General features: G+C 44.5%; 2 long non-coding RNA genes across 2 annotated transcripts; both read left to right on the forward strand.

Annotated features, from left to right (window-relative positions):
• The first annotated feature begins 4,027 nt into the window (after positions 1 to 4,027).
• On the forward strand, positions 4,028 to 5,706 carry LOC137478407 (uncharacterized). The gene is made up of 2 exons (XR_011001543.1): positions 4,028 to 4,665; positions 4,787 to 5,706. It is a non-coding gene; the product is annotated as an uncharacterized lncRNA (long non-coding RNA).
• A 2,163-nt stretch (positions 5,707 to 7,869) lies between these two features.
• On the forward strand, positions 7,870 to 14,431 carry LOC137478408 (uncharacterized). Its single transcript, XR_011001544.1, has 3 exons — positions 7,870 to 8,062; positions 10,250 to 10,444; positions 14,029 to 14,431. It is a non-coding gene; the product is annotated as an uncharacterized lncRNA (long non-coding RNA).
• The last annotated feature ends 1,657 nt before the right edge of the window (positions 14,432 to 16,088 follow it).

Raw genomic sequence — 16,088 nt, forward strand, 5'->3', positions numbered from 1 at the left:
AGAAGCTTCAGGGTGAAACTGAGGCCTTCCAGCAGCTGAAGGAGCCGACAACAAAGATGGAGAGAGACTTTGGACAAGGGCCTGGAGTGACAGAACGAGGGGGAATGGATTCACACTGACAGAGAGTGGGTTTAGATGGGATATTGGGGTGGAATTATTCCCTGGGAGGGTTTGAGGCCCTGGCACAGGGTGCACAGAGCAGCTGTGGCTGCCCCTGGATCCCTGGCAGTGCCCAAGGCCAGGCTGGACACTGGGGATGGGAGCAGCCTGGGACAGTGGGAGGTGTCCCTGCCATGGCTGGGACAGTGGAACCAGGTGACCTTTGAGGCCACTTCCAACTCAAAACCATTCCAGGATTCTGTGGTGGATGGAGCCCAGCACAATTATTTAGAGGAGAGAACTGGTCCCAGTTCATGTTTTCACCCTGGTTAGTTGTTGCCCCACTGTTTTGCCCTCCTGTGAGGGGTGGGGAGCTCGAGGAGAGGCTGCAGCTCCTGCCAGAGGACAGGAGGTGCCAAAAGCCTGCAGTCAGGAGGGGAAGCTGGACACAAATGGCACTTCCCAGCAATGGAAAATGTTGCTTTCCCCCAAGCTTTAATTGCTTTATTTCCATTCTGTTTCCCGGCGCAGAGCGTGGTGCAGAGCTGTGCTGTCACACGCTGTCACCACAGAGGAAGGGACCAGGCCACCACAGCTCCTCCTGCTGTGAGGTCTCCCAGCTGAGCCCAGTGGAAACCAGAGATGTCATCAAGCCACAAAGGTGCTGTGAGGACACAGTTCTGGCTGCTGGGCTCGGGCAGAGAGGCTGGTCAAGTGTAAAAGGGTGAGTTTATCATGCTACGTCAGACAGGGATATCTTAATTTAAAAGCAATTCTTTTTGTAGCATATTGAAGTTATTTTCCCACTTGCTGTCTATGTCAGTGCTGTATGCAGAGAAAATTAGGCCTAGGGGATGGTGGCCCACCAGTTTTTTATTTGAAGTCTATGAGAAAGGAAAATGTGGTGGAGTCTCATTTTTTTGAGGTCTGCGTTCCAATGCATCAAGACAATAACTCCCTGAGAGATAGGCTATACTTCAAGTGTGCTTTATGAGCTGAAGACAGAATTATTGACTTGGTTCCTTTAGCCTGTGTTGTGCAGGAGATCAAAGAAGGTGTTGGCAATTGTAGTCTAGGAACCTGACCAATGCCAATGTCACAAATCCAACGTAAATAACCACTGCTTGCCACCCAAGAAGTCACAAAGATGGTAAAAAAAAAAAAAAGTGACGCTGAGAGAAAATGGAAATAATAGGAGAAAAAAACTGACAGCTTTCCAAGTGTGAAATTTGTTTGAGAGTAATTATGTAAGAATACTATGCATAGTTTATTCCATGCCAGATCTCCTGGTGAGTGTATAAACATATTCATGCTGTTAATGTTTCCACTCAGAAGCAAATTGCCATTGCACTACTTAGAAATTTGTCAGCAGAGAGGTGGAAAAGGTGGGAATTAAGGTCCTGCTGCAGTAAAGACAGTCCCACTATGAGCAGTGAGCCAAGCTCAGGCACAGCCCTGCAAGAAGGTGTTGAGGAAGATGTTTGCCTCAAATTGCTTGATCCCAGGAAGAGGCTCATTTCTCCCAGGAAGAAGAAACTGGAGCTACCTGTCTTCCTCTCACCCAGAACCAAAGCACTGGGAAAGCTTCAGGGTATCAAACAATGGGGGCGTTGCTTCAAGTTTGAACATTCCTTCTATTCAAATCTGAACACAATGGACTTTATCTCCACTGGGCTCACTGGGGCCCTCGAATGTCAGATCTGTAACCCTGCAAAGCAGATCCTCATCACTCCCCATTGTTTTCCACCAGATGAAGATCTTCCATAAAAGCTGCATAAATAGGCCATTCATAAAAATATAAAAACATCTTGTACCAAGACAATAGCCCAACATCATCCCTGGTGAAGTTAGCAGCGTTAAACATGCAAAGAATTCCCCTCTCTCCTCCTGCTCCAGTGCAGAATCCCAGCCACCACCATCTCTGCCTCATCTCCATTTCCATCACCACTTCGTAAAAACTGGGAACTAGAGATCAAGAGCAAAGGCTTTGGTTACCTGGAGAGCTCTTGTGCTCATGATGCAAATGGATTGTGATAATGGAGACTAAAAGAGAGTCTATTACCTTGTCCTCTTTAAGAGGACTTCTGAGGAGATTTCTTTGATGTTTGCAAATTGGACAAGTTATTGATTTTACTATTCATGATCCCATTTCTTTTCTTTTTCTTTTTTTTTTTTTTTTTTTTCTTTTTTTTTTCCTGCTTTTCTCTATGCTTCACATGCCCAGATGGGAAGCAAATGGAGCACTAGGACAGAAATGAGGGGTTAATTAATTTAATCCAAGAGTGGGTTTCATCACAGTATTGCCTGCATGGGAACATCCATGTGTGCTTAGCCTTCCCTCATCCACATGTGCCACTTGTATTCTGCTTTGTTGAAAAACTGAGGAAAAATTGAATTGTTCAAGGCCTATTTTCATCCAACATTTGGTCACAGGAGGAGTTTCCTTCGGTCCTTGCTTGAAAAGAATGAAATGTGAGAAATGTAAGAAGGATGTGGATGTAGCCCACTCTTTTACTCACACATTTCCAGGTTCTTTGCCTCTTTCTCGGACATATAATGTCTCATTTATTTATGCCACATCACCAAGAGCATCGTGGCAGCCCTCAGTGGTGATTTACTCACTGGCCACTTCTTCAAGTCAGCGTCAGCCTTTACACAAAGCAGAAATGTTCCTTCCACCTGATTAGGCCCCACTCAGGAGAGCAGTGGGAGGCCAAGGATTCTCTGGTTAAAAGGCTGATTAGCCTTCCTTAAAACAAACTTAAACTGAACCAGGGGTGAATGATCTAGAAAGTAACAAAGGGCATATAATTGGAGTAGAAATGGAACAAACTGTGCTCTTCCTTTTTGGCTTCCTTTCATGTTTTAATGAGAAGTGATAAGCACCATGTCTGATGTTATTGAAGGGCTTGAGTGGATGAGCCCCTTGTCTTGGGCCAGATGCTGCTATCCTTGACACCAGCATAAACAAGAGTTTTCCCTGGGATGGATCCAAGGAGCAGAGGCCTGTCCTGCGTTGCAGCAGCCCAAGTTTGAACCTTGAAAAGCCCAGGCTTCTTTCCAGTCCTCCACATTGCAATGACAACATTTGACCTCTCCGCTTAACCCTAAATTAAATTTGCCTTTGGTTTTTCTGGGCAGGAGGGTCAATTGGCAAAACATTTGGAGCTGCTTGGTTCCCACCAGCATAAAGTTCAGGGGAGGTCACCTCACAGCAGTGCCACGGAGCCCAGCCTTGTACATCTGCCCCTTGTCACACGTGGAGCTGCACATCAGCTTTGCTGAGGATGGAATTCACATGGTTTCTCCTTGGGGCAGCTTCGTATGCTCAAAGTGCACTGAGGCTGAAGGAGAATGCACAGGAATTCCTGCAGAAGTCTCTGGCTGAGTTGAAAAGGAGGCACTGAAATGTGCTGCTGTAATAGGAATGTAATGAAAACTGTAATATCAACACTGGGTGCTGGTGAAATGAACCAGTTTTTTAATATCATGCTACAGATTGCTCTGCTGTCCTGTACCCTCATATTCTTGTGGGACAGCTTAAAAGAAATAAAGGTGCTGCACCAGAGATGTTTGGGATCTGATAAAAATCAGTCTCTCATCAATATCCCTTAACTATGCAACTAGGAACAATATATTAATTTCCAAGTGAGGGAAAAAAGAGGGTAGAAAGTCTTTTCCAGTGTTTAATCCTAAAATTATTTCCTGTAGATGCTGAATATTCTCCTTACGGCCCTGGAGGTGATTCAGAAGGAACATATTTGACTTTACTTTGAAGCTCACCAAGGGCTGAGTTGTCCCCTCACCCAGCGCACAGCTGTACAACATCCTACACAAGGCACGAACCAGGATCTGACTCGGATTTGAATGGCTTCTTGGTCCAAACAGGAATGAGGCTGAGCCGGCTCCCTTGCCTTGGTGTGTTTTAGGAAGCTGATTGGGATTCTGGGGAGCTAAGCCAGGCCTTTGTCCCTCCCAATCTGCCCATTCTGAGTGAGAGGTAGCAGTGCCAGCCCTTAGAAAGGGGCCAGTTGTGTTCCTAAATGCATTCAGATTTTCAGGCTGAAGGTGTGGGGACAGGCCAATCATTAGCTCTCAGTTTAATTTTCCTTCCAGGGGTGTTGTGACCTCCTGCCCACGGAGGTTTGGGGCTGTGCAGCTGCGCAGGGCTGGGATGTCAACACTGGCATGCACAGCTGCCAGCATTGCTCAGAGGTCAAGCTCCCAAAATTATGAGACAGTCCAAGAGGGGAAGGAAGAAACCTAAAGCTTGGAAAAAGGCAGGGGGAAGAAATGTCTGAAGCTTAAATGTTTGTTTCAATTCCTAAACTATGGTGAGAGGTGCTCCTGTCTCTGCAATCCAGTTCAAAGCCAGAGTTCAACCAAGAGCCAGGCTTCATTCCCAACTCCACCCTCAGCTTCAGCAAGGCCAGGCCAATTCTCCCAACACTTGACAAAGCAGATCTATCCCAGGGAAGAGTTTTTCCAGCATGCTGGGACAAAAATCTTGGCAATGCCTCTGGACAGCTTTAGTGATCAAAACACTCTGGGGCCTCTCATTTATTGGTAAGATTTTCCTATGATTCCTTGTTTAGTTTTCTTTTTATAGATTTTTGTCTTGCCTGTGAAATGACAAACCCTTAATGTGTTTGCTTTATTTCTGTCCATTAAAACTGTTCTTAACAAGGGTAGCAAAGAGATGCAGGAGGATGGAAGAGGCTGTGGAGGGATCAGCTGCTGGGCCATGTCAGGGATCCAGTGCCTATGGACCAGTCTAAAGCTTGGCTCCATCATTCAGGGCACAGCTGAATATTTCTTGGAGGCTGAGGGATATTGGGGTGTCCCTTTCCTGCTCCCTCCATCCAGGTTGATGCCATCCCAGCTCCATTTCACAGTGTAGGGCAGGAATTCCCTTCTCCTGCAGAGTTTAGGAGAGCATTAAAAGATTGCTTTGTGCCAATCCAGCTCCAAAAAGCAAGTGAAGGCTTTGAACAATTTGTGAGCGCGTGGTATTTTTATCTCTATGGAAATGCTCAGACCTTCCAGCACAGGCTGTATTTCTGCATTAACTCAAAGTGAATGATCTCATACCCTTGAATTAAATCACTGGGGATGATGATAGTAAAGCTGGTTTTATATTGATGGTGTCACCTTATTGTGCCTGCTCTGTGTCTCCTTCCCCGTGTCAGTGTGGCAGTGAAGTCCATTGTGGATGTTCCAGCATCCCTGTCACTTAATGCAGCTGTCTCTGGTCTCACAGGATAGATGGCTCCATCCTAAACAGATTAACTCCTTCTGAGGAGCCACACAAAGGGGATTTACTTATGTTTATTTTTATTTTGGATATGCATGCAAACACAGAGCTGCACAACAAGGGGACTCGTGGGCACATCAGGGAGAAAACACACCCTGAAATTCCCTCCCCATATCCAAAGGCCTGCAGAGAGGACGAGCAGGAGGAACAGTGAGAAGCTGATCCCAGCCCTTGGATTGCATCAAGCTAAATAATATTTATCTGTGCTCATTTATCCACCGGGTTCATGTGGAATAAGACACAGGTGACTCACCTGACGGGATTACTAACACTATTAAACACTATTAAACTTCTGGAAAGCTCACAGCACTAAACTCTCACTGAAGTTTCTTTTTTATATGTACAAATGTACAACAGCAAACAGCAAATTCCTGAAGACAGACTGGAGGCCTGTCCCTAGAATACAAGATGATATCACATGAATTTCTGTGTTTCAGCTCCATTTAATAACACCCAATTTTTCTAAGCTAATGGCAAAATATTTTTTCTAAACCACTAGCAAATTTATTCTATTTTCTCCTAATAAAAATTGAGATGTCCTGATCAAGGGTTTGATGCAAAAGTGAAAGAAAGCAGTGATAATCTTTCCACTGACCTCAATAAACTTGGATAGGGACCCTGAAATAAAAGTTAATGTGTATCAGGAGAAACAGTGAGCTGGAAGTGAAGCAACATAGATAAATCTATCGCCTAAAATTGCTGCAGGAATAGCATTTGTCTGATGTTTTAGAATGGTTAGATTCTAAAATACATTCTCTATGTGGTTAGAGCAAGCATTTTCCTTAAATGAAAAAAAATGGAGCCAGTCAGACTTCTCTGTTTGAATGCTGATGGCATTTTTCATTTTTATGCCCTTCTCCAAAGCAGAAAAGCGAGAGATTTTGCTGAAGCGATAAGGGAATTTATACATTCACAACAGATCTGCACTATTATGACTCCAACATGTAATGCTGAGGCAATAAAATTTATGACTGTCTTCCTTAGTGCTTTAATGAGGCATTGCAGGGCTCACTGTATATTTGCAAATGTCTTAGCAGATAATGATTTTAAAAAGTACTGGAGTACAGCTGCCAGCACAAATGGTCATAACACCAATTATCTCTGCAGGATTTAGTCATTATGTGGAATCAGAGGCAAACCTGAATCACGGGCCAGTTTTCTCCTCCAGTTTGTGAGGGAAGTTAAGGGAATGTGTTTCTCCAGACCCATCTCCCATTAGTTTTCCTCTCCACTACTGGCATAATCCTAGCAATTAAACTGAGCCTCCTGATGAGATTTATTGTCTTTAATCCGGCTTGTTACGGGCATAAGCGGTTTCACTAATCCCTTTTTGGCACGCCTGCTTTTCCCAGCTCAGCCCTCCTTGTGACAGGTGGGAGTGCCTGGCAAAGGCTCCCCGAGGGATGAGGGGCTGACACCCCACCTGAGCGAGTGATCCTAAATCCACAATCAGCTCAGAGTCATGTGGCACCAGGGAGAGATGGGGAAGTGAGTGGATTGACAAAATCAGTTGTGGAAATGAATTCCTGGCAGAAAACTCTCAATTTCCATACATCTGTGGGCCTGGAAATGGCAAGAGTATGAGTGGGATCTGCATTGTCACCTATCTCCAAGCTCCCCAAACTCTTCCATGAGTTTTGGAGTGGGGAGGAAATGGCACACCATTAAAACCTTCCATCCCTTCTATTTCACTGCCAAGACATGGCCAAACCTACGGGCTTGTTTTAAGGTAGGCCAGTATATGTGGGTTTGGAGCATTCCAGAAAGGTGCAATCATAGAATCATGGAATGGTTTGGGTTGGAAAGGACCTAAAAGATCATCTAGTTCCAAACCCCTGCCACAGACAGGGATGCCACCCACGAGATCAGCTTGCTCAGGGCCCCAAACAGCCTGGCCAACGACTGATGCTAATTCCACTTCCCCTAAATTCTGAATCAAACCGTAGGGAGTAGCAACTTCTTTATTTCCCTTCAGAAGGAGAACATGTGTGGCCCATTGACCTCTTCAACCTCCCCTGTCTGCTTTTAGAGTGAAGGGAGAGCCTTTTATGGGTCATTTTTTCCCAGGGAGTGCTGGTTCCTGTGAACAGGCAGGAGGAGGAAGGTACCACACAAAGGCTTCCTCAAATACCTTACACTGTGCATCTCCACGCTCAGGGGCCTCTAGGAGCAGCCCTTGGCAGAGGATTGGGTCAGCAGCTCCTGGTTTTCACAGCACGGGCTCCTGGGGGGGGTGTTGTGAGACACCCAGGGCTGCTCTGCTGAGCAGTGACTCAGCTCCCCACCAGAAAGGCCAGGGGTTTACTCATAGGTCGTGATGAAGTCATTAATCCTGAATTTCCACCACACTGGACTGCAGTTCAAGCAGCTCCCACAGCCTCAGAGTTTATCTGAGCAATTCCCCCTGGCTGCTGTGGGTGAAGCCATGGAGACATGTCCAGACACTGATGTGCACCCCTCCAGCAGCCCCAGTTTACTGCCCAGCTCTGAAGGACAAACCTTCACCGTGCTTTCTTGTCTGCTCCCACACCTGACTGGCCAGACAAGGCAGAAATCTGTTTGTTAATTTAGCTTCCAGGTCAGGCATGAAAGCAAAGGATGTGATGAGCTCACTGGCCTAATGTCCTTAGCTGCTTGGGTTGATTTAAGGTATGTGTTTTGGTAAGGTCCAGAGACCAATTTTTCCTGTCTAATAAAGCAGATAAATGAAAAGGAAACATTTGCCTCAAAATATTTTGTGCAAATGCCTGTGGTTTTTCTCTCTGAGATAAATGAGATTTTTGTTTTTGTCTCATTCACTTGGATGCACTTCATAGGATCATAGAATAGTTTGGGTTGAAAAGGAACTTTAAAGGTTACCCAGTGCCACCCCCTGCCATGGGCAGGGACACCTTCCTCTGTTCCAGGCTGTTCCAAGCCCCATCCAACCTGGCCTTGGACACTTCCAGGGATGGGGCAGCCACAGATTCTCTTCCATCCAGAGACAGAGCTTCATGTGAGGCTCTGAGCAGTAACATTTTGGTGATTTACTTTAGCTGGAAAATCCTGAGGAGAAAAAAAAATGATGCTGTGGGTTGCACTGCTCCCCATTCTCATTCCCTACAATTTCTTCCTAATTTCAATATTCCATAAACACATCCACCTTAGAATATGGTGCCACTGCAGGATGAAAATTGCCTTGAAATAAGTGCTGTATAAACTGTGAAAGGCAGAGAAATTCCCAATCCAGGCATTAAACATGAGAGGAAATGGTGACAAAACAGCCTGGCAGCTGCCTGCCCACACCTGAGAGCAAACAACACTTCTGGAAGTGAAGATCCCTCTGAAATGCCCATTTTGGAGCAGCATCCCATGAGCAGGTAGAATATGAGCATTAATTTGTGGATTGCAACATCCACCGGGGTCACAGTGAAGACTCAGCTCTTTTATGCACTCATGTTGCTAAGAGCAAGGGTTGCTTTCATTTACCATCCCACAAATCCCATGTGTGGTATTATTTCCCTGTTTTTCAGTGCTAAGAAACGTGTCTATATAAAACCTCTCAGAAATATTGCTCTAAGGATTCTGTAATTCATTGTAACTCCCAGCCCTAATAACTACAAGGTGATTTTTCACAGATTTCTAAAATTGGCAGGCTAATATTTCTTGGATCAGTCAGAAAAGAAATACTGCTCTATCCTTTTCTTATCCTTTCCTCATCAACAAGTGTAATTACAAAACCATATTTCCCCAGCTCAGGATTTCAGGATTCCCTGTCAGAGCCATTTTCCCATCCTCCAGGAGCCAATCTGAATCCTGTTACTCCAGGGGAATGTCAACTGATTCATCTCCCATCCCTGATGGCCGTAACTTCCATTCCTACCTATCAAATATCTGTCACAGCTGGAATGGATGAAAAGCAGAGATATTCTCACAAACCTAAAACTGAAAGACATTCATACTGAGGAGAAAAAGGAGGGATACAGAGATTTCCATCCTGCCCAGAGAGAGTGGGACACAGCAACCTCTGGACTCTGGCGAGGGAACAGAGCATCAGCTTCAGAAAAAAAAAAAAAGAAAAGAAAAAGAAGAAAAAAAAAAAACAACAAACCAACAAAAAAACCAAACACGTTCTGCTTTTGGAGGGATCTGTCTGGTACCCTTTACTGCTGTCATTTAATCAGCTCAGAGGTTTAACCTGCACTGGGAAACAGCCACCTCTATGGAAGCCATGAATGTGATGTGGAAGAAAAATGGCATTCCTAAGCCAAAAAGAGGAAGGCCCTTTCCACACAAAGGTTATGGATGCTTTTAATTCCAAAGCCCCATGTGCCAGGGCTGCGATAATTGATGCTGGAACTTGACAAGCCAGATCAATGATTAATGGTGAGTTTGCTAGTTTTGAACTAAGAGCTGCAGCAGAAGTTAAATCCATTTGTACCCTGTCATAGGAGGGGTGTGCTTTTAAAAAGAGGCAGAAATTGTCAGGAGGCTTTACAAGGAGTCTGGTGGAGAGAATGATTTTCTGCATCCTTTAATAACAGCTTAATTTCATTTAAGGCATGCCACATATTCAGGTTACCACAAGCACAGGGTGGCTTATCTGACAAGTGGTTGTGATGGATCTCCTGTATGTTAAACACTTTCCTTCAGGAAGTGTCAAAAACATGATTGATTTCCTTTTATCCCTGTGCCGTGGGGAGTTCTGTTGCAATTCCATGCACTTTGTCAGAATTAAAACAAAAATCCAGGCAGGCCGGAATGAGCAAAATGGAATGAAGGCAGTGTATGTCATTGCTTTTGGTGGGAAAGAAGGGGTGGCATGATTCTCACCTTTTAAAAGATCTTTACCCACAGGTGGAGCACCCCTTTGCCTGAATGGCAAGTGATCTACAATTTCCAAACCTGCACTCTGAATTGTTGGATGTGAAATCAGGATCAGCCCTGAAATGTTGCTAATCCCAGGTATAAAGCAATCAAGAGTTAATCTTCAAGTTCTCACTCGGGGAAATTACCCTGTGTCAGCAGTGGGCTCCTGACTTGTGCACACAGGTCAGGATTTGACTAATTCGAGATGATTCACACCAGAGATGCAGCAGTGACAAATGCATCATGACAAATGTGGCAAATGCATTATGAACAGCAGCACCGTAGTGGGAAGGTGCCAATGGTACGTTCTCCTCAGGGATGGTTTTTTGGGAGCACCCTCTGCCCTCCCTGTGGTGCAGGAAGGTGCCACCATGGCATGGCAGTTGTGTTTTAAAGCAATGACACAAAACTGTCCCATCAAGAAGGAAACTGTCACCACTCACATTTTCACCATATGAACCCAAAGTCAAGGTAATCAGAGCACAGATTCTCCTTCCCTGCAGGAATGAATGCTTGTTGCTGAAATATTTCCAACACAGTGAAAGGTTAATGTATGCATTGCCATGCATGTAATTAACACTTCTCCTCTTGTAGCACATCACCTTTTAAAATTAGCATTGCTTTTGTCCATTTGTGGCAGGAGCTGGCATTTCTGTTCATATCTTTAATTTACAGCGCTGGTTTTCTGTCCTCCACATGGATCTGCAGCTCATTTCTGAGCCTGAGCTGATTCCTCAGTCTGTGCCCAGCACTGGAGTGCTCCTGAGGCAGCCTGTGGGCAGGGAAGGAAGGGAAGGATGCTCTGCTCGTGTTCCCTCTGCACCACAGCTCCCAGGGCCTCCCTTCAGGCTTCCTGCCAGTCCGTGCCTGCAGCACGAGGTGCAGCAGCTCCTCTCTGCCAGTCCAGCCCCTTGTCAAAGCCCTGCATCACCCAGGGATGCTTTAACCCACCCTGCCCTGTTGTAGTTGAGACAGCCACAATACAAAGCAGCACACTCCATTTTCAGAAGGCTTCCAACTGTTTTTATTCTAGCACGCATGCTTTTCATACATTCTTACAAAACTCATAAGTTTACACTTCACTCATTGGTCAGGAATGACAAACAAAGTGCTCTTTGGAATAGGCAGTTGCAGGTTTCTCTTATTTATCCTTCTCTCCTTCTTGGTTTCTATGTCAACGACCTTGGTAGAAAATTTTTTCAGGGGTACACATGGTTCCTCTTCTCAAACTTCTCTCTGGCTCACAGAAGTCGCTGTAAAACCTCTTCCACCCTCCTCCTCCATCCCAGCTCCCATCTCAGCTCCTCTTGTGACATTTTGACATTTTTGGTTCACCTGCCGAGCTGCTCCTGCTGATGACGTGTGTCAGTGCTCCCAGGAGACGTCAGCTGATTGCTCTGCTGCAGCTTCAGCTTCTTCTGGAATGATCAAGGCTTTATTAGACCCAGACTAGGAGCTGGATCAATTCAGGATTGATTGAAGTGTTCAGCCCATTTAACATCTGAAAGCTTCCACAGTGCTGGAAGTGAAGCCATGTTCAGGTTTTTTTTATTAAGGTTGGCACTGGAAGTGTTTGAGATGATATTTTGTGGTTAGATGTAGATGTTTATTATTTTCTATTTATATTATAGTCTTACAAGTTGTGAGTTTTGTAATTCCACAAAAATAATAACAGCAAAGCTCACGAAAAAACCATTCCTCCTCCTGCTGTTCCCATCCCTGCATTTTCCTCCACCACGGGGGCGATGAGTGCCCTGCCATGGGAGTTCTCTCCCTAAAGACAGGATGCATCACTCCCTTCAAAGCCCCTGAGGAGTTTCAAAGTCAAAATATTGGGAGAAAGAGCAAGGAAGAGGGTCCTTTTCTATTGTAGTTTTCTGAATTATTTTTCACCATCGTAGGAAAAAAAAAAACCAAAACAAAAAAATAATACAACAGAGGAGAAGGCTTTTAAAATTCCAAAAGAAATAAACATCAACTGAAATTTCTTTGCTCCAGTTGTCAGACTTGGAATTTTTAATACTTTTAACATATCCGAAATGCCTCTGGAAAACCAAAGGCCTTCTTGGGGTTTTTGTATTTCATTTTAGCTTGATGAAAAATGAGCAAAAGCCCATGTTTTTGTTTTTCCAGCCCAACACAAAAGTTCTCTAAACAAGGAGGAATATCCAGGTCAACAAAGCAGGAACAGGCTGCACCATGGAAAAATAAAACATCAGCTCAGTTTCCAGAGAGGTGAAGAATCAAAGGCCTTGTCCCTGCCAGGAATTCCCGTCTCCCAGAGAAACTCAACAAATTCAAAAAGGCCAGCAGAAAACTCTCCAAAATGGAGTTTTGTTCCCCATGGGAAAAGGGGATTTTACATCTCCTGCCTCTTGCAAAAACCCTCGAACTGAAAGCTGGATACATTTTCAGTGTGTCTCAGTGCTTTACAAATCATTTTGCATTTTAGTCTCCCTTGTTCCCCTGCCACGGGAAGGGCTGAATTTTTGATTTATATTTCATAGGGGTAGGTGATGATACTTTAAGTCATCTTGGAAAGCTGTTGGCACAAGGAGTCCTGCTGGAACATAATCCTCTGCAAAAACTGCCTCTTCATGAGAGGTATTTGCAGGCTGGCTCCCACCAGCAGGGCTGGGATAAATCACAGCCAGTCATAAAATATGATTGTAAGGTTTGTTCTCTCCCAAAATTGACTATCTTAAGGCAAAAATCCTTCAGCAGGTATTTTAGCCAGGGACAAAGGATACTTTATCCCACTTGACTAATCCCACTCCCACTCATAAAAGTCCACATTATCTCAAAAGCAGCCCTCTGCATTTAGTCATGCTTAGTCAGTAAAGCCCAGCCTATTTATTTTTGTTCTTCTCCTGAAAGTATTCAATAAATTCAAACACATCACGAAAATTGCACCAAACCAAAACTATTTTTAAAAAAGTCATAATAATAAAGGGCATGTGGAAGGCTTCCAAGGATTCCTTAGGAAAATTCTTTCAAATTCATGTGCATGAAAAAAAGCATTATTTCATTCCAGGCACACTGACAAAAAATGTTAGGAACTAGAGCTGAGAAAAATATTTTGGATTTGGTAAATGGTGGTACCTTTTTTTTTTTTTTAGTTCAGTAAAGACCAACTTGTAAAAATTGTTCTCATCAACTGCAGAACAACCCTGACTGAATTACAGCAACAAAAAGCAGGTATAACAGCACCTTCCTTGGGAATTTACAGTGAAAATGTCAGGCTAGTTCAGCAAACACATTTATTTATGCTCCACATATTGTTCTAAATTTCAGCAGTGGCCAGGGTGAGCATATTTATCTGAGGAGCTGATTCTGTCACCCTTCCTTGGCTGGCACCTAAGAAATTGCACATAATTACTGGAAAATACAAGGTGGGAAGGAACCTTTCTTCCTTGGATTGAAAACCTAAATCATGACACGTCCTTGGAACTACAGAATCATGAAATGGTTTGGGTTGGAAGGGACTTTAAAGATAATTTTGTTCCAATTCCCTGTTATGGGCAGGAACAGCTTCCACCAACCCAGGTTGATCCAAGCCCCGTCCAACCTGGTCTTGGTGTTGATCACTGGGAGGAAATTCATGGAAACAAAAAATTCATGGCTCCAAAAATGTGGTTTTGCCCTTCTTTGCTCCACTTTGGCTGCTCATGTCCAGCTTTAAGTCCTGCTGCATCCCTCTGTAGCTGCCAAGCCTCCCAAATGCATCCTCCATTGATTTCCCTCTTTTTTGCTGGATCCTATTTTAGCCTTTTTATGAAGCTGGCAGCTGCAATAAAATATGCAAAGTCATGAAACTCACAGGGCTGCTTTGAGCTCATCGAATTTGGCACAAAGGCCAGCAAAGGGCAGAACCTTCTCCGTGATGGATGTACAGAAAATGCTCCTTTCCACAGCAGGACAGCCACAAAATGGGCTGAAAATCCCACCAGGCATCACTGAGGACCACAGGACAGGGCAGCCCCTCTTGTGGAGTAAGAACAGTTGAGAGCAGCAGGATTGTAAAGGACAGGAAGATGCAGGAGGTGGGGATGCTCCAGCCTTTTTCACATGGTCTGTAAAAATAAATTCATAAATAAAAAATTGTCTCTGTGTGACCTCATTGGCCGTGCTTTCATCTGGAGACACTGCAAATTGGGAACAACGAGGCACTTCAGCAAATTGGAAAAGTCACTGAAACAGAAAGAAGAGGGAAACTGTTTCAAGCAGAACATTGTTATTTTTGTCAAGTGTTTACCAAAGTACAAGTGGAAAAATTATTTTGAAAATCCATCTCTGACATCACTCAAGGCTCAGCGAGGGCAAGGGGATGTGAAGTAGTTTCTGTGTAGATGTGATTTACTCTGTATTAGAGATGGATGTAGACTGTCTGACTTCATCAGGTTAATTAATTATACACTAGCCCGAGTCAGATTAGGTAATTTCATTTCTAATTGATCAGCAGTCTTACCAGAAGGTGGATGCAAGCCAGATATTTTCAAATATCCCCACTATTCCACTTGCTTCCAAATAGATGTTTTAGCTTTGAATTTGAAGTCAGAGCAGCTCCCAGCAAAGCAGCAAGCACCAGTTTCTCAGTGGTGATGCCTTCTGGGCTATTTGAAGTACAGATGCATTAACAGGGTGGAAGTTCTGCCTCAGCAAAGAGGGGCATCACTCTGAGGTAATTATAGATACATACCTTGAATGTCAGAGACTTGCCACAACAGATCAACATTTGAGAGTGGGGTTTTTTATAAATAACATGGCACTTGGCACATCTCCCACTGCAGCAGGAACGGGGCTGTCATGCAAACACGTCCTCACGGGTGCCTTGGAGGATCTGCAGAGCAGCCTGGCTTACACTGTCATGTCCTGCTTCTGGAGATGTGTTAACCAGCACTAAATTTGTTCTGATCCTATCCTGGCTGTGCTGTACCTAGACAAGAACTCTGGGTCAGGAGCTGCTGCCTTATAGTCGTAACATATGGGCTCAAGCAGTGCCTGGCATCGTCTGTGGGAAATTCGAGAAGCGAGCTGTAGTGACACTGCTTGCTAAATGCTGCAAGGAGGTCTCTGGAATTCGTTGCTATTTTCATACCTCTGTGACAGGGGAAACTAATTCAAGGCACTTCGAAAATGCAGCTGATGTGCTCTGAAGGCTGAGACAATACGGGCTGAGAGCAAAGGCCAAGAGCAAAATTCTTTCCGAGGAAGCTGAGCATGTGCTAGATATGCAGGGACCTTCTAAACCAGTGGGAAATGCAACTGCTGCAGAAATACCCCTGGCACAGACTCTCTCCTTTCCAGCATTCAGAAGGTTTTGAAGCCAGCTTTTCCCAACCTCACCGTTCTCCTCCCCTCTCTCTGCATTTCAGCTTCTCCAGCCAGCAAGAAAAACGAAAGAATTAAATATTTTGAAAAAGGACAAAAAAGAACTGGCAGGAACTAAGGAGATTATCAACTCAGATAGAGAGCAATCCCCTTTTAAACGTCTGTCTTTGATATGCATCCCTCGAGGTACATTTAGGGCAGCTCCTATTGAAATTGGTGGCAATTAGGCACTTAGGTACCTCGGTGGTACCTCAGCCTTCCCACTCCCCAGCAGTGAACAAAAGCTTTTGAGTGCAGCCCCTGCGGGAAGAATTAGTTTGGAAAAGGGAAATGGGTTTACAAGTTGTGAACTCACACAAGGACATTCAAACAACAAAAACCTGGCCGACCCCTTTGTTCAGTCACAAAAGCCAACCACCATTTGGCTGAAACGTTCGGGTTTTCCACCGCAGCTCCTTGAATGAGCTTTTGGAAGGTCAATTTGCAAGAAGCAGAT

This window comes from Anomalospiza imberbis, chromosome 8 (assembly GCF_031753505.1).
Source record: "Anomalospiza imberbis isolate Cuckoo-Finch-1a 21T00152 chromosome 8, ASM3175350v1, whole genome shotgun sequence".
NCBI classification, from domain to species: Eukaryota; Metazoa; Chordata; class Aves; order Passeriformes; family Viduidae; genus Anomalospiza; species Anomalospiza imberbis.